Genomic DNA, 22907 nt, shown 5'->3' with positions numbered 1-22907 from the left:
AAGTATCTGGAATTAACAGAAATGAGGATGGAGTGTCAGTATTTAGTGAAGTTAAACAAGACAGCCAACACCATAAAATGCCTTTCTCCGATACATGCTAATTCACACACTGACCTCTGAGGAAATTACTATCACTGGAAAACAGTAAGTGTGACTTTGTGAAAAGTAAATGCAATAAAATATGTGCCATCAGTGGCACATATGGCAATGACCAGAAGAGAAACAAATGCTGGGATGAGTGTTTGGCTCTGGGATCAACAGTTTGGGAAAATTGCAATTCGTATTGGAGTGCCTGAGTTGGAGTTTCAGCTCTAGTTTCAACTCCAGCATCCTGCTAGTGCACATCCTAGTAGACAATAGATGATGGCTCAAGTAGCTATGTCCCTGTAGCCACACAAGAGACAAAAATTGAGTTCCTAGCTTCTGGCTTTGGCCAGATCCAGCCTAAGCTGTTATGGCATCTGGGAAATGAACTGGTAAATAAGCTCTCTCTGCCTTTCAAACAATAACTAAGAAATGAAGACAAATGAGAGACCTATATAACTCATATTTTTAGATTTTATTCTTTTTTAATTGGAAATGCACACCCACAAAGGGAAGGCGAGCCATTGAACAAGATCTTCTGTCTGCTGATTCACTCCCCAAGTGGCCACAACAGTCAGAGGTGAGACAACCTGAAGCTAGAAGTCAGAAGCTTCTTCTGGGTTTCTCCTGTAGGTGCAGGGTCCCAAGGCTCGGGGTCATCCTCAACCACTTTCCCAGGCCACAAGCAGGGAGTAGGAAGGGAAACAGCAGCTGGGACACGAACTGGTACCCCGAATGGGTTTCCAGCAAATGCAAGGTAAGGATTTTGGCCATTAGGCCACTGTACCGGGCCCATAACTTATTAAAAAAATACCTTTTATCCATCACTATCAGGAAATCTCAAGAATAAGCTTGCACAATTTTGCCAGCTATTCTATAAAAGCAAGCAGGAGAGTACAAGCTAGGACCCTGAAGATACCCACTGGAAAACGCTGCCCTGAAAGAACGGTATAGTGAGGAGGAGAGTAGGAAAACCATGTGGTCTCACAAGGACTTTCCTTTTAAGGTCTGTTACATGTGTTATTATATCAGAATTGAAGGACAGTGGTAGGAATAACTGGTGGGAGTAATCTGATTGGCAGCTGCATATTCAAATATATGCAATGGTGATTAGCTTGCCTTTTGTAGGCAAGTTTATGTTTGGTATGACATTTTTGAAAATATTTATTTTGCTGATATGAAAGGCTAAGTTCTGCCCAGCACATACTCGGCCCTTATATCAACCAGTGGGAGCTGCAGCCTAGTCGGGGCGACCCACAATAACCCCCATCAGGCCCACCCCCTACCCTGGTTTGCCAGTATGTGAAGCAGTGGACCACATCAATCAGTGGACGACCACATCGAGCGAAACTGGCAGCGATTCATAACTGGAGAACTATTAAAACCACTTGAGCAAATATCTCAGAGCATGCCCCACATCTGGGACTTGGGGTGGGTGGGAAACCAGGTGGGGCTTCTCCCTCAATATCCCCCTTTACTTCAGATACATGATGGAAACAATATGGACATAATAGTATTACCCACTTCCCTATACCCCCTGAACTTTTTTTTTTTATCGCAATTAACTATGTAAAGATTGTCAACAACAATACAATAAAAAAAAAAGCTTAAGCTTAAAAAAAAAAAAGAAAAAGAAAGGCTAAGTTGCAGAAAGAGAGGGAGAGGGAAAGATCTCCCTTATGTTAGTTCACTTCGCATATGTCTGAAACAGCTTGGACTGGGATAGGTCAAGTTCAGGACCCGGGCACACCATCTGGGTCTTCTAGATTGGCGACAGCACCTCAGCACTTTAGGACATTCTCTGCTGCTTTTCTCAGGCACAATACCAGGAAGCCAGATCAGAAACAGAGCAGCAAGGAATCCGACTCATGTTTGTATGGGATACCAGTGTTGCAGGCTTAACACACTGTATAGCAACATTCTGCTCTGGTATTGTGTTTAGTGAATGAGTATGGATTTGTTCAGACTTCCAGTATGTAAAGACTCAAGTAGCTCTGATTGGAATATGTTATCCTTAAAAGCCCAAAGTGCAATTAAAATTGTGTCTCACCAACTCTCACAACAACTTTAATCTACTCTGACTCGTATTATAGTCTCAAGAGAAATTTATCTTGTTTTGTACTGAAACAATTTTGTATGAATTTTAACATGTGGTTTAACTTAACAATTACTGTGATCTTGACAAAGATTTGGCAGCTGACCCTGACGAAGGTAAGCTGTCTCATTTCTTAAGTAGCTTCTGTGGGCCTTCTTTTCTTTTTATCTACTAGAGGTTGTTGCAGTGAAAAAAAAAAAAAAAAAGCAGAGGTGATGTCGAGTGCACATTACACAAGTGTTCTCACGCATATTTACTCTGCACACACAGCCGAGCATCTTTGGTGGGAGGCAGGGATGTTGAAGAGGTGAAGAAAGGAGAAATGGAAGAAAAGTTAGAGAGCTGTCATGTTCCTCTGAGACTTAAAGTTAGATACTGTGTAACAAAGAACCTCAGTGCTTGTGGCTTCAGACATCAAACATTTATCATCTTAGCTTCTGTAAGTCACAAGGTCAAGAGCAGCCTCACTGGGGCTTCTGGCTCAGGTCTCTCAAGTTGTAACTAAGGTATTGACCAAGGCTGCAGTCATCTGACAGTGTGATTGTGCTTCGGAGAACTGGTTTCCAAGATAGCTTATTTGCATGGCTGGTGTTAACATGGGCTGGTAGCAGGAGGCCTTAGTGCATGCCACATGAGCCACAGGTCTGCTTGAGAGTCCTCATGACATAGTTTGTTTCTCCCCGTATGCATGACCTAAGCAGGGGAGCCAAAAGCGTCAGTGGCTTTTATATTATCTAATCTTGAATGTCACACTCATTATTTTGTATTCTTCCATTGACTTGATGTGGCAATAACAGTCAGAGTGGGAGGAGATCACACAAGGCAATGAATACTGATACCCATAGTCTGTCTCCACGGTATTATAAGCCTTCCTTGATATTGTGGTTGTGGAAACTAAACATGGAGGCACATAGAAGTATCAGAAATCATTCAAGATATCATTGTACATTTATTATGGAGAAAATACCAGAGGATTTGTCACATTACAGGGTCCAGAAAATGGTGGTTAATTAGACAGATGTGGGCCTGCCTTGGTGAATCTTCCCTTCTTGTAGAAGCAAGATCATAACAGGTAAAAGAATAGCCAGTCAGTATTTACAAATTGTGTTAAGTTTATAGGCAAGAAAACAAAAGCAGGGTCCTCTCACAGAAGTAGCTGAGCCTCTGGCTCCACAACTCCCAGCTACCACAGTCCCAGACTCGAAGTTTGCCTAAACATAGACAAAGCCATGAAGAGCCCAGGAATAGCACAATTAGGCATATTGTTCTTGTTTCTATTTCACATCTTTACAGAGCCAGCTGAAGACTGGGTCAAGGAGATTAGAAGATGGAAAATAGAAATTTGGCTTCACAATGGGCTTCCATACCTATTTCCTCAGGACCAAGCCTTTTACCCACACATTAAAACACATGTTCAGAGCTCACAGAATTGTCAGATACAGGGCAAGTCTATCAGCATTGCTGGCTTCTGAGTGATTTTGGAGTTGACTTTTAAAGTCAAGCTATTATTTTAATTATTTCACTATTATTGGATCATAGCCAAAGAAATAGTTCTTTGCTTTCTAAGCCTCAGTGACTAAACATCAACCTAAGTAGGTGGATATAGACTTCGATTTGAGGTGGTGGAATGTGGTTGGGGAGACTAGAAAAAAGCAAAGTATGTCCAGTAAGTCTGGGCTCTGAATCCTTTCATCTGAAGTCTTAAAAGAAGTGTCCTTTGCATGAGAAGGCTTTGCAAACATATCATTGAAAGCAGAAGTCACTTCTGGATTCCCCATGAATACGTTTTTGTCCTACCCCATTCACCCTGCCTATAACAGAGCAAGACACATGATAATATAATACAATACTCAAGCAGATGGCAAAAGGCAGACTTCAAGCCCCAAAGAAGCTTTTAACAGAAACTTAAAAACACACAAAATCCCCCAAGCAATTTTATTTTAAATATGTTTTTCATGTTAATCTTAAACATAATAGATGATCCAAATAAAAGGAACACACTGGTAAAAAAAATTACTATAAAGCACAATATGACAAGGTGCTTATAGGCCAAGAAACATGCCTGACAAATCACTTCAGGATCACACTGGATGAAGCCTCATTGTCGTTACTAGCTGCACAACTTTGCCTCATGCCCCTGATCCAGCCCACTATCAACCACCAATATCTGCAAACAAAAGCCCAGGTGTAACACTACAGATCACCTGAAGTGTACACTTATGACAAGAATATTGCGGTTGTGGTGCGAATACTGATGTTAAATGGACCCAAATCTCATCTTTGCTGCATCTCATCTTTGGAAGATTCATTTTCCAACAGGAATTTTAAAAGTATACACTTTCTAGGCATATTGAAGAGGCAATAAGATGACTAATTTAATTCTACCCACAATTTCTACATGTCATAGAGTCAATTTTGGCCTATGGGCAGGTGGATTCTATATCTAATTTCTACCATATCATTAATATTCTTTCCACACAGATTACATTGTTTTAAGAAAAATTTTAACCTGTAAGGAATTGTAGTAAAGCCTCAAATCTGTATTGCTTAGGATTATGGTCAGGGAATTACATTGATTTTTATGTATCTGAACAACCATAAAAATACTGCTAGTGGATGACAATAGTTAGTGCTGAAGTTAAGTTGTTAAGAGTCCTAATTAGGTAAAATGTGTTTAAGTTATCTAATGTACAATTTGAGAAGTCATTTTAGCCATATGACTATCTTTTTCTGAGCCATTGTATTGGAGCAGGTACTCTTTAAAGACATTAATGAAAGAATCTGTATTATTTGAAATTCAGCTGAAATGATCTGGGAATAGTTGAACTGATTGAAAGAGGCAGTGGGCACTTTAAGTTTAGTGTAAATTATCAATGTGGTTTAGACAAATTAAAGATCTTTTTAACTCTCAGTGCTTGATATGAAAAGCATCCAGAGTAATACAATAGGTCACACTTAAATGATTCTCTCCCTAAGAATTAAACTGTCTTTGCACCATGCATTGGTGGCAGAAGATAATAAGATGCAGTTCCCCTAACCTAATCTTTCTTAAAGGGACTGACCAGGTAAAAGAATGGAATTACTGCGCATGGTAAAGGAAAAATACAAAAATAATTTGACCTGTTAAAAGAATCAATTTTTCTGTGTACTGGAGCAAGACGCTAACAAGCATGACCATGAGCTTTTCTGCTATTGAAGCACTGTGAAGATTTTGCTTCAGCAAGGACGACCTCCACGGGCTGGTTTCAGTCACGGGGGGAGATTCAGCTTGAATCTGAATTCATTAAGAATTTTAGACAGGATATGATTGTAACAGTTGGAGTCTGGGATTACTTACCAGGTAGGTTTGTGTCTTTGTGCGTGTGTGTGCGTGCGTGCGTGTGCGTGTGTAGCAGGGAATACTCCTGTGTTGAAGATTTGACCCCCCCCTAAAGAAACAATATTATTTCTATCTGAAACTGTCACCACCACTGATCCCTTTCCTGTGGCTCAATTCTTCTCATTTTTAGTAAGAGGCCACTTTGGTAAGCATTAACATAGAGAGGGCAGAGGGCTAAATGAGGGTTGAAACATTTGATTTCTTCGGAATGCAGTGGTATTTCAGTTGAGTAAGGTGGCAGTGTGAGGGCTGAAGTTGCAATGGGGTCCTGTTTCTACAACGAGATTTTCTGGTGAATGGAATTTTAAGTTCTTCATAAATCTGAAATTATTTCATCACGATCACATGATATTAGCTTTACATTGGCATTGCCTGTGTGTGAACCACTGCTGTTTATTCCTTATTTCTTTTTAAATTTAGTGCCTGAAGCAGCCAAAAGTAAGAATGGTCATTACCAATAAACAAATTGACCAACTAAGGCAGCAAGAGGTAAAACAAGGCTAACTCTGCATTCTGGAAAGTGGGCAAGTGAGAATTTGAAGCCAGGGCTATCCGATTCAAAGGTGTTTTCTGACTCTCCTAACCACTGTGTGATCGGGATTCTGCTTGATCTTAGATGTCCATAGTGAAGTGTAGGATGCCCAGAGGAAGGAAGGAACTACTTTCATGCCATGATACTCTTCAGTTTGGATGGTTAACACACCTCGGTTTGCTCTGTGTTTTGAAATGCTGACCACAAATCCACTTTGGAAGACACAGAATAAAATATTTTAAATTGGAATTGTCATATCACTTTATATGCTTGGTTAACACATTTACAAGACACACAATATATTGATAATACAGTCCTAGAAGTTTACACAGTGGAATGCCTGGTTGAAGAGATATTGAATATCTGCTTGAATTTATTTTTCTTTTAAGTGACATAAGTATTATGAGCACCATGTAAAACTACAGTATGGGGAAAAGTGAGAGATCTTTGTTCAGTCCCACCTACTCTCTAAGACCTCTTGCCAAGTTCATTATTCCCCTCGGATTTATTGATCACTGTTAAGGTAGGTTTAAATGATGGTGTGTGAGTGAAATAAGGTAATATGCAAACATCAGCAAAGTAGAAAATGTACTCACACAGAAATGGCTAGAGCTACACATTGGCTGAGGCACCCGTGCTCTGACTGCTATGTTCGGCATTCCCACATTGTTCCTTCTTGTTAGTCTGCCCTCTGAGTCCTCTTGTTCATCTGTCTTCCATCCTCAAGTGGAACATCCTGGGAAGGGGCTCAACCCCAATGCTCTCAAGCTGGTCAGTAATATTCCGTCTGGAAAATAATCTACATTGTGCTGCTAAACACATAGCTTCAATCCAACAGGTTCAAACAGACCCAAACTCAGCTTGCAAGCTAAAAAAAATCAATATATAAAATGTAAGTATATAAAAAAAAATCTGTCACATGAAGGATGTGTGCCAAAAAACATGACATCTGAAGCAAAAGTGAATGAGACGGAGGCCCAGTGCATCAGCATGACATTTGTTCTGAGACGTGTAGGTTCTATGGCAAAAGTCTAAACAAGGCCAGTGAGTTTTCGCTAAGTCTTAAAGAGAAAAAGATAAAAGGAATGGAAGTGGGAACAGAGGAAGGAAAAGAGAGCTAGCGGGAGGAAAAGGGAAAAATGACAACATGAATACTGCGATTCACATGCTTTCAGGTAGTTTGAACACAGGCAATGTGTTAAATCTAAGTTGGCAGCTAAAGAGGCATCACAATGCATTCAAATGCCTTCAGTTTCAGCTGTGTGAGCTTTGTGACAGAATCATGGCTGGAAAAGGAAATGAACCAGTGTTATTGTCATTTGTAATCAGTCAGCTGTTAGAGACCAGCATATATCTATGAAAAGAGACTGGATTTACTTAAAAGCAAATGGTTTTTATTAGGGGTTTATTTTTCTCATGTCAGGAATATGAAATTATACCATAAAAGGAAGTGGTAGAAACCTACATCTTTCAAAGCCTTAGGGATGTATGCACGTGTTCCCACATGCTCAGCAGTTATTGAAAGTGTGATTCTCATCTTACCTGCTAATCCAATACTTGGAACTATTCAACAAGGAGCTTAGCTTTCTGCTCCATTCTGATTTCTGAGCAATTTCAGAGAACACAAAACAAACTCAAATATTTGTATTTTTAGAATTCATTTTATGATCAACAGCATTTTATGTAATTTATTCATTGTGGCTTCAACTACTGAAGCAACCATTTCCAAGTAATATGCGTTTGCTGACTTAAGATTTCTCTGAAGAGAGCTCAAGGCATATCTAATGAATTTATAGATTCAAGCTGTACTGATTTTCAGAGGCTCTTTAATGTCTGATGGTGAAACATATTTTTCTGTGGAAGAACAGGGAAAGTTCTGAGAATTAAGAGCAAAACAACTTTAGATCTGCATGTTTCCTGATCAATTCCGTCAATCTCCTTTTGCTGTCATCTCACACCGTCTTCCATTTGGACTGTAGAAGGCAGGTATGCAGTACAGCAGTTAAGGCCCTGCTTAACATGCCCATATCCTGTATTGAACTACTTGGGTTCCCGTCCTGGAACTGCTTCCGATCCAATTTCTTACTAGTATGCACTTTGAGAGGCAACAGGTTCAAGGCCTTGAGTCCCCTGCCTCTACTGCAGCAGAACCAGGATTCGATTTCCAGCTCCTGCTTCTGTCCTACCCATGGCCACCTGTGTGGACATTTGGAGAGTGAATGAGTGAAGAGATTTCTGCTATCTCTCTCCAGCCCTCCTCAAATAAATAAAACAAATAAAGAAGTTTTTCTATATTTCCTATCTTGAACATTAGGTGGGGAGAAAGATAAATTTCCATTGAGACAATGTATTTCAAGATAGAAGCTGATTTTTTAAAGTTCATGGCCCTCTTCTCAAAGTTTAGAAGTATTAAAATGTAAGATACAGTCTGTTGCTTTTTAAAATTCATTATTTTTGTCAGAAGCATAGAGACACACAGGAAGAAACAGATCAACAGAACTGTTCTACCCCTCTCCCCACCAACTGGTCTACTCTCCATATGTCATAATGGCCATGGCTGGGTGGGGGCCTGGGTCAGAAGTTAGAAATACAATTCATTTCTTCTCTGTGAGTGGCAGAAACCCAGTTACTGAACCATTTACCACAACCTCCAGGAATGCATCGGAGGAAAACTGCAGTCAGCAGCCTGAGCCACTGTTCAGACGCACAGTAATCTTCATCATTAGACTAAACATCCATTCCCGATTTTAGCTACTCCTAAAACATAACAAGAAATTAAGCCATTAAACTTCATTTAACTTTGTTTCTATAATTATACAAATATAAAACACGTGTTTTATATATGGTACATGCACATTATCTGTATAACACTTATCTTAATATCTTGTATATGTATATAGTTTTTAAACTTAGGGATGGGGCCTGGCGCAGTGGCCTAGCAGCTGAAGTCCTTGCCTTGCATGTGCCGGGATCCCATATGGGCGCAGGTTCTAGTGCCCGCGGCCCCGCTTCCCATCCAGCTCCCTGCTTGTGGCCTGGGGCAGCAGTTGAGGACGGCCCAAAGCCGTGGGACCCTGCACCCGCGTGGGAGACCTGGAGGAGCTTCCTGGCTCTGGGTCGCACAGCACCAGCCGTTGCGCTCACTTGGGGAGTGAATCATGGGATGGAAGATCTTCCTCTCTGTCTCTCCTCTCTTTATATCTGACTTTACAATAAAAATAAATAAATCTTTAAAAAAATTGGGGGATAACATTTACAATTTACATTGTATTCAAAGGCTCAATGCTCCACTAAATAAAGAATACAAAAAGCAAGAAGGAGAAGACCATACTTTAGCAGGAATATAGGCAAGGGCTACTCATAATAATCAAATTAAAACATGTCCTTTTCACTCACATAAGCAAATTTTAAAACAGATAGCAGATTGTTGAATTTATATATATATATATATACATATATATATATATATATATATTCAGCATTTTATGTCTTCTGAAATTTGTATACCAGCAAACGTTACTTACTTTCAAAGTTCCAATTGTCCTTTCATTGCCAATATTCCGGGTAATGTTTGACTCAAAGGTCCCAGCAGCTCTGCTGCTCCATAGGTGCTGACTTCCTGGGTCTGTAGAGCTGTGTGGAACAGAGGATCTGCTGATACCAAGTGAGGCTGGCCCCAGGAGGACACGGCTGCTTCGGTTCTTACAGTACCCTTCTGACGGGAAGAGGAACTGTCTGCCGAGAAAACACCATGGTATCAGTAATACTGCAACGTGTTGGCTGTGCTTTCTTCATATTCAAAATTTCAGCACCCTTGCGTTTCTATTACCAAATTTCTTAATTCCAGTGATAGTAGTGTGTGTTCAACAGTCTGCACACCTGTGACACTAAAGAAAAAGGAAAAATAGCCTGTCTATTGTCTTGAGCCAAAAACTGCCCAAAGTGGGCATTTTAGTTTACTTCTGTTACCAGGAGTAGTACCTGGTGACAGGACCATGTTTTTTGCATATCATTTCTTTAAAATATAAAATAAAGATGGTCATTTCTGCTTATCAGAGGGCTTTGTCATGGAAACTTGTTATAAAAATAGGCCACAGCCATTCAGGATCAATCTTTCCGGTGATGTACTGCAAACACTGTTGGTTCAGAATGAAGCATTCATCCAGTTTAGTGATTATCTAGTATTATCTCAGTGGATAATGATTTTAATACTTCATAACACTCATTATGGTATTAGTGGTTTCATATTAATAAGATATTAGCTTTGTTATTCAGCTGATCTAATGCATGAAAGTTAAAAAAAAATCAACCTTAAGACCTTTGTTACCAAATAGGAATTTTGTTTATTTGTTGTTAATATCAAAATTACTTTTTTGGGGCTGGAACAATTATTTGAACTTTGCATGATTTTCCCTGTTCTTACTGCTAGCTTTTCATGTCCTCTGAACTCTGTGATTGCCATACTTTGTACTTGGTTATAATTGTTCCAGGGGAAAAAATGTTATTTATTGTCTTATTTTAACTTCGTACTTAGTTTATTCAAAATGATTTGATCTTAAGGCTTATTTGTGTGCGCTAATTAAAAATGTGTTATAGATCAAAAGCAATATTCTAGAGATAGTTTTCCTGTATTTGAGACCTGATGGCTTTCAAAGGTTATGTATTAATAGAAAGTAACATCACTCATCGTGTCCTCACAATGACTCATTATCATATCAGCATTTCTTGTCATGGTTTGTGAGAGGTCTGGGGATGTTGATGAGGCCTTTTATTTTAGGAACCAGAGGAAATTTCCTGGGGAAAAAGTATGGGTTCAAGAAGTTCTAGAGTAGGGCCCAGCATGGTGGCTTAGTGGCTAAAGTCCTCCCCTTGTATGCACTGGGATTTCATACGAGCACCAGTTCTAATCCCGGTGGCCCAGCTTCCCATCCAGCTCCCTGCTTGTGGCCTGGGAAAGCAGTAGGGACAGGTCAAAGCCTTGGAACCCCGCACCCATGTGGGAGACTCAAAAGAAGTTCCTGGCTCCTGGCTTCGGATTGGCTCAGCTTCAGCCATTGCAGCCAGTTGGGGAGTGAATCAGCTGATAGAAGATCTTCCTTTCTGTCTCTCCTCCTCTCTGTATATCTACCTTTCCAATAAAAATAAATAAATGTTAAAAAAAGAAGTTCTAGAATTGTGACATTAATTCCCAACCGAAGAAACTGAAATTTGTGTATAAATTTGAGAAAAAATTTAAAAGATTACTCTAAGAATTCAATTATAATCTCTAATGCATCATTATAACTGAAGATTGTAGTGACTTGTTGAGAACAAATATCTAACAAGGATATTCTGTGAGTTGATTCTGAGCTAGAAGTTGAGAGTTAGGATGCTATTAGAAATACTACACTTGGTGTTAGCCAAAAGACCAAGAAGTGATATCATCAAGAATAAAACACAGTTTCTGCCTCAAGGAGCTTTTATTCATAAAGTTACTTATCCAATCTTATAGTTGTAAGCATGATTTGTCAGTATAAATACTAACAGCAGATTCTATGATCTTAAAACAAGTACAAAATAAATAATTTGAATGGCAGAAAGTCAAATATTGAAATAATATTGCTAATAACATTCTCAAACTATGAAGGCTTGTGTAGGGACATATTAGATCCTATTATTTCTTATATTACTGGGATATGAAGAACTGATATTTTTGCAAAACTTGCAGAAGTATATTCTAAACATTTATGATACACTTAGGCTAATTTCAGTTACTTTGATGTCCCCTGTCTTAATTTACCCATTTTTCCCAGTAACAATGAAAAAAAAAAATGCTCTTTCAGAAATTTGATTCTGTTTCAAGTGAGTCACGATAGAGCTTAAGTGACCTTATAAAAAGGATTTATTTTTGTTTTCAATGCATTTTTGGCAACTGAACCAAGGGCTTTGAAAATGTAGAATGAGCAATAAACAAAAAAAAACTATGCAAGTGTAAGGGGATACTACCAACTTAGAAATTACGCTTTGCAACTTTCTGTGTATGGGGAATTTTTGATTTTTAAGAAATTCTGTTTTAAAATTTTTTAAAAAATATTTTTATGTATTTGAGAAGTAGTGCGATAGACACATAGATAGCTAATAGATAGATAGATAGATAAACAGAGATATGAAAAGCTTCCAGTCACTGATTCATTCTTCAGATGCCTACAATAGCTGTAGCTAAGTGAGGCTGAAGTCAAAATCTATGAACCCAACACAGTTTTCCCATGTGGGTGACAGGAATCTGATTCCTCGAACCATCAACTGCTACCTCTCATGGTTTGTTTTAGTAGGAAGCTACAGTCAGGAGCCAGAACCAGAGATCAACTGATGCGTGAAATATGTGTGTTACCCCTTGGACCTACCCCTTTTGGGAGACTTAATGATGTAAATGGCAAAATTGCTGTTGATCTTGGTGGTTTTATCGTAGAAGACCAAACAGTTTTCTTTCATCTTGAACTTTATGGAAACTCAAGTAATGACTTGAAACTTAGCTTGGCGAATATGTAGGAATGGAAGATACAGCCTGATACTGTGTGGGAAGAGTTGCTGTCAAGGAAGCTTTACAAAGAGGAACAAGAATTCTAAATATATCGAGTAGCTCTTGATATTATATTAAATATAGTTTAGATACGGCTGTACAATGAAGTAAAGAAAAATAATTGGACTTTAATGTTTTTTGTAGCATTTTTTTCCGGTTTTCTCAGTGTAGTCACTGAAGATATTATAAAGATGATACGGATTCAAGAGCATTTATGTACCCCCAAGGTGAGCACCAGAATGAATACAATTCATTGCTTTTGCAAGTTTAAAGTTACACATATCAGACGTTGACCTTTGGACCTTTTGCCACTAGACACAAGGGATCTTTGAGATGAACTGATGCCACTCAGTACTTCAAAGAATGCTGGGCCAACAGAAGTGTACCAAGTGCTCCAGTGGCTCGCAGACCGAACAATAAAATGTGACAAATCTGCGTAAGCTGTGGAGTTCATAACTCAACTTCATTTTTGTTTTTTATGTAGCCTGTCATTTTTTCCCAGATTTTTTTTAAAAGGAAGGAAATACTTTTTTTTTCAATTATGAAAGGTATGTATGTGTTTGAGTGTGAGGGAGGAAGACCTCTATCTGCCGGTTCATTTCACAGAGCCTCACAATAATCAGAGTTGAACCAGACTGAAGTCAGCAGATGAGGGGATGCTCAATCCAGGCTTCCATGTAAGTGACAAGAACCTAACTTCCTGCACTATTACTGTTGCATGCTGGAATTAGAAGTGTAGCCAGGATTTGCACGCAGGGGACCCCATATATGGGATGTGGATAACATGAGTAATGTCTTCACTGCCAAATCAAATGCCTGTCCTCATTTCCTCAGAATTTCATGAGAACTTGACAAAAAAAAGGCCCATACATGTCAATAGCAATGACTCTTTCAGTGATCTCAACACTCTCTTCTCTTTTACCTCTTTCTTTCACATGCAGGCACACACACACACATCTGCCTGATAATTCCTATGAGCCAGAGATCTCACGAAAGTGCCTGTCTTTGACACCAGGATAAATAACATGTTTGAATAGCATCCTTTCACTACAAATGTGACAAAATGTACCTTTGCAAATATTATAACTGCCACCATCAATGGTGCTTAGTACAAGGTTTTCTGTGCACCACAGAAAAATATAAAGCTACTTGTTCAAAGTCTATAGCAGTATCAAATTTCTCCTTCATTTAAAATAATCATACCAAGCTTGAAAATTAAACATATGTAGATTCATGTGTAGTTTTCCATTTTTATAAGAAGCAGAAACATCTGAAAGAATGATTTAGATGCTACATGCATGAACAAATATCCTCATTTTCTTGTAGCTACTTTTCAAATAAGTCTTACACATTAGGTGTAATAAACATGTAAGTGAGCTCTGAGAACTAAAAATTAGGTTGCCCTTTGCTGTTGGAAATCAGTGATGATAATACAAGAATTATGCCACAGAAGGGATCATTCCAGTAAGCAACCGTGGATGTCGAATTCTGATCCACTTGCAACCTAAGCTCAATAGCTTGGAAAATAGCAAACCAGTAATTGTGTGAATCCAATCAGAGAACAAAATCACAGAATATTTCAGCAAGTAAGAAAATGGGGTTATGAATATCAGCCTTGTTTATTTCCCATTACCACAGCTGGAGGTAAGAAAAGAACATGGTTTAGTATAATATAGTCAGGTAGGAATTATCACATACACTAAGGTTGAAAATTTTAGAGAAATATGAGGAAAAGAAAGCACAGAACCTTCATGGAACACATTTTGATGTGACTCCCTTGTCCACTGACCCACTGAGAAATCACATCTAGTTTAAAAAAAATTACTTTGAAATTTACAACAGTAGAACCCTGCCCATTTTCCCCAAAATAAATTATTAGCATATCTTGATGAATCAATGCTATTTCTTGAAGATTGTTTTTTCATACTATACGCTTTAATGCTAAATTTTGCAAAATTCACAAGCATCTGGTTTGCTATTAGCCATCATCAATAGTTGACTTTGGAAAGAATATCTTTATATCACTGCGCATGCATCTTGGAAGTTTTGTGTAACAATCAATTGTCTGTCCATCATTCACAAATGCTGACATGAGACAGTCCATGTCAGACAGTTTCCCGGGTTGGTTTTTGTAAGGACAGCTGCCAGAGAGTGGGCTCCCTGTGAATGTCAGCTCATGTCTCCTCCCTGGACAGATGGAGCCTACGGATTTCACTTCTTTGTCAGTCTTCCTTAAAAGCCTGTCTCCATATCCTTCCCTTTCTTATTTCTTCTGCTGAAATGATCTTTGTAACTATCACATTGATGTTCAACTAATATTAATGCTTCTTATTTTAAAAAAGCTAACTTCCATCTTCCTATAATTAACAGCCACTAGAAGCCAGTTCATAAGATTCTTTAAAATCTGAATCAGTCTGAAACCAAGTGTTTGCCTATCACTAGAAATAAAACAGCAAGGATAACAATAGGAGGAATAATAGGGTCAGATAAAGATGTCAGTGAACATTTAGAACAGAGACAAAATTCGCCTTGTAAAAATCTTAGCAAAAGTGCTAGGCCAGCGAGCTCCCTCACAAGCAGATGGTGCCGAAATCAGGCGTCTAGCAACAAAGTTTACAGGGCTCCCTTGGGGACACCCCATCACCGAGTCAATGGCTTCCAAACTCCATCATCCTTGGGCCGCCTGACTCAGGCAAGGGCACCGTATGCCAGAGGACCGCCCAGAACTTTGGCTTGCAGCACCTCTCCAACGGCCACTTCTTGTGGGAGAACATCAAGGCCAGCACGGAAGTTGGCAATATGGCCAAGCAATACCTAGAGAAAGGCCTTGTGGTCTCAGATCAACTCATCACATGCCTAATGTTCCAGAAACTGGAGAACAGGAATGGCCAGCATTGCCTTCTGGAAGGTTTTCCGAGGACACTGGTATAGGCTGAAGCTCTAGGCAAAATTTGTGACTTGGATTTAGTGATCACTTTGAACATTCCATTTGAGACACTGAAATATCGACTCAACAGTCGTTGGATTCACCCTCCCAGTGAAAGAGTACATAACCTGGACTTCAACCCACCTCATGTACGTGGAATTGATGACATCACTGCTAAACCATTAATCCAACAAGAGCATTATACGCCCGAAGCAATTGCTGCCTGGCTAAGATGGTATAAGGATGCTGCAAAGCCAGTCATTGAGATATACAAGAGCAGGGGGAATGCTCCACCAGTTTTCAGGGACAGAGACTAATAAAATCTGGCCTTGTGTTTACACACTTTTCTCAAACAAGATCACACCTATTCAATCCAGAGTGGCATACTGAGCCTGCTCAATGGAAGAGCTAGGAAGATGTGATCATTCATTCAGTTGTGTGTGTAGTTTTGGTGCTGTGTCCACCTTAGAAGCTGGCTGTGTTAGTTTGCAGCATCTTCTCTAGTTTACATGGTGAAGTGATAGGAAAACTAATTGAGTAGAAAGAGCTCACAAAGAGGCCCTCCTGCCTTAAAGAAGGCTCACCTATATGTGTCTAAAGTGCTTCCCTCCACATGTGACCAGCCCTTCCCAAGGAAGAAAGTATAGGCTGGAATTGAAGCGGTGTATAACCTGAACTCCAGCTGACTTCTGACGGCCATCTTGCTGCCACAGCAGCCTTCTTTAACCCACAATGGCAGTACTTCCTGGTTTTCCCATACCCCAGGACTATTGAGCCACATATGTGACACGTCCCAGGCTTGGTCTCAGCTACCGTGGCATGTGCTATCCTAGCGACAGTGGAATTGAAGCTATTGCTCTTGGTGGGTGATTCTCTGTGTCCACAAGTTGTTTACCTGAGTAAAAGTGATTCCTTCTTCTCTGCATCTGTGCTCCAAAGAATCTTTGCTTTTTGGAACTTCTGGATTAAAAAAATTTGATTTCTACTTTTTTAAAGATAGTTTTTATTTTGAAACCTTTGTTTTCTCTCACCGTGGCTAATGAAGAAATGTGAGTATAGAGTGATTGCTCTTATCACTCATTTCTGTAAGAACTGAGCTGTGCAAAGGGTCTCCCTGTAACTGCTGCATGGCGTCAAGAGCTCAGATTGCTCCTTTTACTACGTAATAATCATACACCCAAAACTCTTTAAGGAATCCTAAGAAAACAGGGGTGGAGGAGGGAACGTCCACCTTTGTGAAGTTGTAAAGATATCAGCATAGAAATAATTAAACCATATGAAATTACTGGACTAATAGCACAAGTAGACTTTTTATTTGTGAAACAAAGAGTGTGTTGAAAATGCTGCTAACTGTTGATGCTGATGATGTTTTTGTATCTGAGTGACTGAAACACATGGATAGTTGGTAAAGGGAATTGAGCTTTGGGGATGAGGGAAACATTGCACTAGCCATGCCTGGACAATTATGGAAAAGCAAAATCTTCAGGTCTTTTTTTTCCCCACCATCCCCCCAATGCAAAGATGCATTGAATGGGGAGGCCATAAAGTCTAGAAATGTTCATATTAATATTCTGTCATGTTTTTTTTTTAAGATTTTATTATTATTGGAAAGCCGGATATACAGAGAGGAGGAGAGACAGAGAGGAAGATCTTCCATCCGATGTTTCACTCCCCAAGTGAGTCACAACAGGCCGGTACGCGCCGATCCGATGCCGGGAACCAGGAACCTCTTCCAGGTCTCCCACGCGGGTGCAGTGTCCCAATGCATTGGGCTGTCCTCAACTGCTTTCCCAGGCCACAAGCAGGGAGCTGGATGGGAAGTGGAGCTGCCGGGATTAGAACCGGCGCCCATATGGGATCCCGGGGCTTTCAAGGCGAGGACTTTAGCCACTAGGCCACGCCGCCGGGCCCTCTGTCATGTTTTATAATGTAATATGAATAAAACAAGATTTGCCTGGTTTCTAGAAAAAAAAAATCTTAGCAAAAATGCTGCAAACCTACTTCATATATTTTACCAGAGTTCCAGGAATCATCAATCGATGGTAGTAAAGACCAGAAAAACAGATAAAAGAGTGCTGGCATCCAAGAATAGTTTTTTGTGGTTTAATTATAACCCTCTTATTCTAGAAGATGTAACTCAGCATAATAAAATTACCTAGAACTCAGTGGAGGGTCCAGCATGGTGGCCTAACGGCTAAAGTCCTTGCCTTGAATGCACTGGGATCCCATAAGTGTGCCGGTTCTAATCCCAGCAGCCCCAATTCCCATCCAGCTCCCTGCTTGTGCCTGAGAAACCAGTCTAGGACAGCCCAAAGCATTGGGACCCTGCACCTACCTGGGAGACCTGGAAGAAGCTCCTGGCTTTAGATAGGCTCAGCTCCAGCTGTCGCGATCACTTGGGGAGTGAATAATAGGACAGATCTTTCTCTCTGCTATCTCTCCTCCTCTCTGTATATCTAACTTTGCAATAAAAATAAATAAATCTTTTTTAAAAATACATATTAAAAATTCTGTTCCTTAAAAAAGAATTCAGTGAATTACAATAAATGTAAATGGGGAAGATATAGAATAACATAAACATACAACCATGTCAATATCATGAAACAGGAATCCGGTCAGGAAGTTGAATTCAGTCTGTTATAAAATGCATCATAGAGTAGATGGCTTACAAGTAATAGAAATGTACTGCTCACTGTTCTAAAACCTGGTAAGTCCAAGATCATGGTGCCAACATGGTCAAGTTCTGGTGTCCTTTTCCAGATTCCAAGCTTCTTGCATTTTCATGTTTTACAAAGAGGGTGATCTCCTTTCAAGAGCAGTTCTAGCCCAGAGGCAATTTCACAGTTATCCACAGACTTCCATTTCAGCCCGGGAAACTGACTAGAGTCAGAGCCACTGCTGGTCTTGGAGCAGGCGAGCCACCTTGCTGCCTTTTCCTCCAATACTCCTTCAGAGCACCACACTCTGCAGTAAAAAGTGTCAGAATCAGCATCAAGAGGGATTGGCACCTTCTTACAGAGAAGTGAGAACAGCCCTTGTCCCTGGTGATGTTGCTTGAGGGAGAACATTGCAAACCATACAAACTTGGAGTCCAGCCTAGGGCAATAGCAGGGCAACAGGATGCCCATCTAAAATTGTGAACTGAGAGCAAATTTCTAGCTTCCTATACCTGCCCTCCTCCAACAAGGTATACTGGTGGGGTCAGGGTGGGGGAGAAGGCAGGAGAACAGGGAGGAAGCACCATTTTTTTAGAAGATTTATTTATTTTCATTGCAAAGTCAGATATACAGAGAGGAGGAGAGACAACAGAGAGGATGATCTTCCATCTGATGATTCACTCCCCACGCAGCCGCAATGGCCAGAGCCAAGCCAATCCAAAGCCAGGATCCAGGTGCGTCCTCTGGGTCTCCCAGGTGGATGCCAGGTCCCAAGGTGTTGGGCAGTCCTCGACTGCTTTCCTAGGCCACAGGGAGCTGGATGGAAAGCAGGGCCGCTGGGATTAGAACTAGCACCCAAATGGGGATCTGGGTAAGTGCAAAGTGAGGACCTTAGCCACTAGGTTACTGCTCCAGGCCAAGGCAGCAGCATCTTAACAAGGTAAGCACAGGCTGCCACAGCTTGCATTCATAACCAAAGATCTTATCTGAGAATAATCCAGGGCCCCTGCTGACTTCCAGTCTGGCTGCTGTGTTGACAGGGCCAGAGTACCCACTTAAACCTGTAAAGCACTCTTCTTCATCCTGTATCACTAGCACCTGTATTCAAATTGCTAAAGTGGAGCACCAGTAGGAAATCTCTGGGAACACCTCAGGTCTCCATGGACAGAGTACAGGGCTGAAAGTGGATCTTTGGCTTCCTTTGACTATGGGAGCGTTGTACACTATCATTGGGGGATATCTATGACAGAGCGTGGAGTGCATTTGTCTCTGGGAAATTGCTGTGTCTGCTTTCAGAGGTTCAGAAGCTCCCGGAATGCTTGGGGTAGACCACTGCACAGGGGTCTGTACTTACATTGAGGACTGCCCAGATCCTTTATGCGGTTTGTATAGAGGTGGATGTGAAGCCACCATGTGTGCTCCCTCAGCACCGATAACCGCGGCAGAAAGGAGGTAAGCCGGTCATCACACCAACAATTGTGGTTATACCCTTTCACCTCTGACAACAGAAGGGCTCTATCACACCCAACATTGATGTCACCCAATACCACACCAGAGCTCTGATTGGGGTTCCCTGGTCCAGTATAGCACACATCTTTGAATATCCACTAAAGGAGCAGACAATCCACTCAATCACACAGCTGTTTTTCAAATGTAAAAGCCATCAGAGGGGGAAAAAGTGCTTTCAAAAGTACTTAAAAATAAGTACAGGGACAAGAGGAAATGAACACACACAAAAAATATTACTCCCACAAAAGAACATAGCGACATTCAATATTAGAATGTGACGATGAACAGACTGATGGTGTGTGTGAAAAGGAATGGTGAATGGTGAATGTGTGAAGAGGAATTCAAACAAATTATCATAAGATTAATCAAAAACAGAAACAAATTCATCAGCTGGGGAAATCCATACACAATATGAATAATTTTTTGTATAAGAGAGATATTAAGAAGGCAAACTTGTTGGCAACGCCCGCGTCGCCACGTACCCCGAGCTGAGCGGAGGGACTAGGGTTACACAAAGGACAACGCAGAGAGCCAACACAACACAACACGCAGTACACCGAATGCCGATCGATGATAGATTGATTGATTTTTATTGCAACTCCAGGCTTTCTTTATACTCTTCCTAGCTCTTCCCAGTGTTTATCCAATCCTCTAGTGGCCACCCTAAATCTCTTGAGTTTTATCCAATCCCTTGGCAGATAACTTGACAAATAGGAAGCAGGAACTTGTGGTTAAGCCAGTGGCTAGATGTATCAGGCCAAAATTGCCAATCCTGTTATGCTCTGAGAAACAAGCTAAGCTGTGGAGTTAATCCTTGGGAGACCGGGGCCTGCACAAACTGAAATATTTGAAATGAAAAAACAATATGCCAAATAAAAAAACACAGTAAGAAAGGCTGAAAATAAGGTTTCATGTTTATAAGATACTATCAAATGACCTAGTATATGTGTCCGAGGAGTTGCCCTAGATGCAGAGAGAATAGCTTAAAAGGCCTATTTGGTGAAACAACAGAAACGTTTTCTAATTTGGAGAAAGAAAGTGGCATTCAAGTACTGGAAGCACATGAAACTCCTAATAATCATGACCAGGAAAGATCTTCACCACAACATATTATAATCAAACTCTAAACAATAAAACATAAAGATTATAAAACGTATACGAGAGAAATGCCAGAATATCTTCAGAGCATCTCCAATTAAACTTCTAGCTGGTTTCTCATCAGAAACCCTGCAGGCTAGGAGACAATGGAGAGACATAGTCAAGTCTTAACAGAAAAAAAAAAAAACCTGCTAATCCAAAATATAGTACTCTGAAAAGCCCTTATTTATAAATGAAAGTGAATTAGAGACCTTCAAACACAGATATTGGCAAAATTTGACATCACTACTCAGCTTTACAAATGATGTTTAAGATGTGCTGCACTCAGAAATAGAGAATGGTCATCATTATGAAAGAATTGAAGCTAGAAAATATCCTAATAAAAGTACAAAAGAGGACCCAGCACAGTAACCTAGCAGCTAAATCCTCACCTTACGTGCTCCGGAATCCCTTATGGGTGCCAGTTCTAATCCCAGCAGCCCTGTTTCCCATCCAGCTCCCTGCTTGTGGTCTGGGAAAGCAGTCAAGGACTTCAGATCAGCGCAGTTCTGGCCCTTGTGGCTACTTGGGAAGTGAATCATCGGACAGAATATCTTCTCGACTCTCTCTCTTCTCTGTATACCTGCCTTCCCAATAACAATAAATAAAATCTTTTTTTAAAAGTACAAAGGAAAATCAAATTAAGCGATAGGAATACTTACGGGAAAATGACAGGGTCAAGTCATTATTTATCAATAATAACCATGAGCCTAAATGGCCTAAATTCTCCAAGTACAAGATACTGAATGGAGTAGAAGAATCAAAATGCTGGAATAGGGTAAGGACACCTATAAACAGATGGAAAATCATTACCCTGGGTGAAGCAGAAAGGGCACATTCCAAGAAATAGGAAAAGCCAATGGCAGAGGGGCACCTGGAGACTGATGGACACAGAAGAGCAGCAGAGACAACAGTGTGGTGTTGCAGTGACCAGATACCCCAGTGGCATTCAGTGAGGGGAGATCTGAGCTCCACCAGCAGCCAGAGATCCTCTAGCAGACAGGAGGGAAGAAGAGTTCATTGGGAGCTCAACAGGTAAACCTGGGCAAACAGCTGCCAATCCTGCTGATTTGTTTGATTCAACCAGGAGCAGAGACACAGCAGCAGACTCCAAAGAGGCAATATAGGAAAAGAGTGGATTTCACAGCCCAGACCCTCACCAGAGCTGCACTGGGTGCCATTTTATGTAGGGAGGCAAAGGTTATGGCACAGGACTGCAAACACACACACACACACACACACACACACACACTGATTGGGGAGCAAACTCATTTCTGGCTTAGTGAATTGCAACAATGTTACATCCTATAGGTTTCACCCTACGTAGGTCCCTGTAGCCCCCAGACATAATAGCAACAGATCCAGAACTCCACCAGTGCTACATCACATGCCATTTTATACGATGTGGCAAAGACTATGAGACTAGAGGGACAACAGTGAACTGTGCATGTGCTGAGCAGGGAACGAACTCATTCCCAGTTTAGTGCATTTAACTGGTCCCATGGGGAAAATAGAACCAGCTTTGGCATCCTATGAGTCCCACCCCAAGCCTAAATATCAGACCTAAACATCAGCAGATTCTGACAAGATCAGCACCAAGAACAACCTAGTTATTTAGGACACCTGCTGTCTCCCTAACCCTGGAAATTGCTCAAACCGAAAGTGGGAGAAAGGTTGTACAGACAATGGTACAGCCTCCGCATGGGATCACAGGAGGTGGAGGGTGGTTAGTCAGGAGCTGGGGCTTCAGAGGCTGAGGTAAAAGCCTAACACAAGACCCCAGGCCTGAAATTCGCTGGAGGGAGTTGCACAACTGACTGCAAACAAAGAACCAGATAATAACCACAATAAGTAAAATCAAACTGTAGACCTCTGGATGGCACAGTTTAGAAATCAACCCTAAGCAGAAAAATCTGCTAGCCAAAAGTATAGTGACAAAGAGCAAAAAAAGAGACAGAGACACAGTAATTACTGAAGACAATCCTGCAAAGGAGCAAAAGCCTCTGCCAACTTCAATGTCTACTGAGGA

At 40.6% G+C, this 22907-nt stretch overlaps 1 pseudogene; it reads left to right on the top strand.

Moving 5' to 3' along the window:
• The first annotated feature begins 2232 nt into the window (after positions 1–2232).
• Positions 2233–15965, top strand: LOC101529062 (adenylate kinase 4, mitochondrial-like; annotated as a pseudogene).
• The last annotated feature ends 6942 nt before the right edge of the window (positions 15966–22907 follow it).

This window comes from Ochotona princeps, chromosome 3 (assembly GCF_030435755.1).
Source record: "Ochotona princeps isolate mOchPri1 chromosome 3, mOchPri1.hap1, whole genome shotgun sequence".
NCBI classification, from domain to species: domain Eukaryota; kingdom Metazoa; phylum Chordata; class Mammalia; order Lagomorpha; family Ochotonidae; genus Ochotona; species Ochotona princeps.
This window is presented reverse-complemented; position numbering and strand designations above follow the sequence as displayed.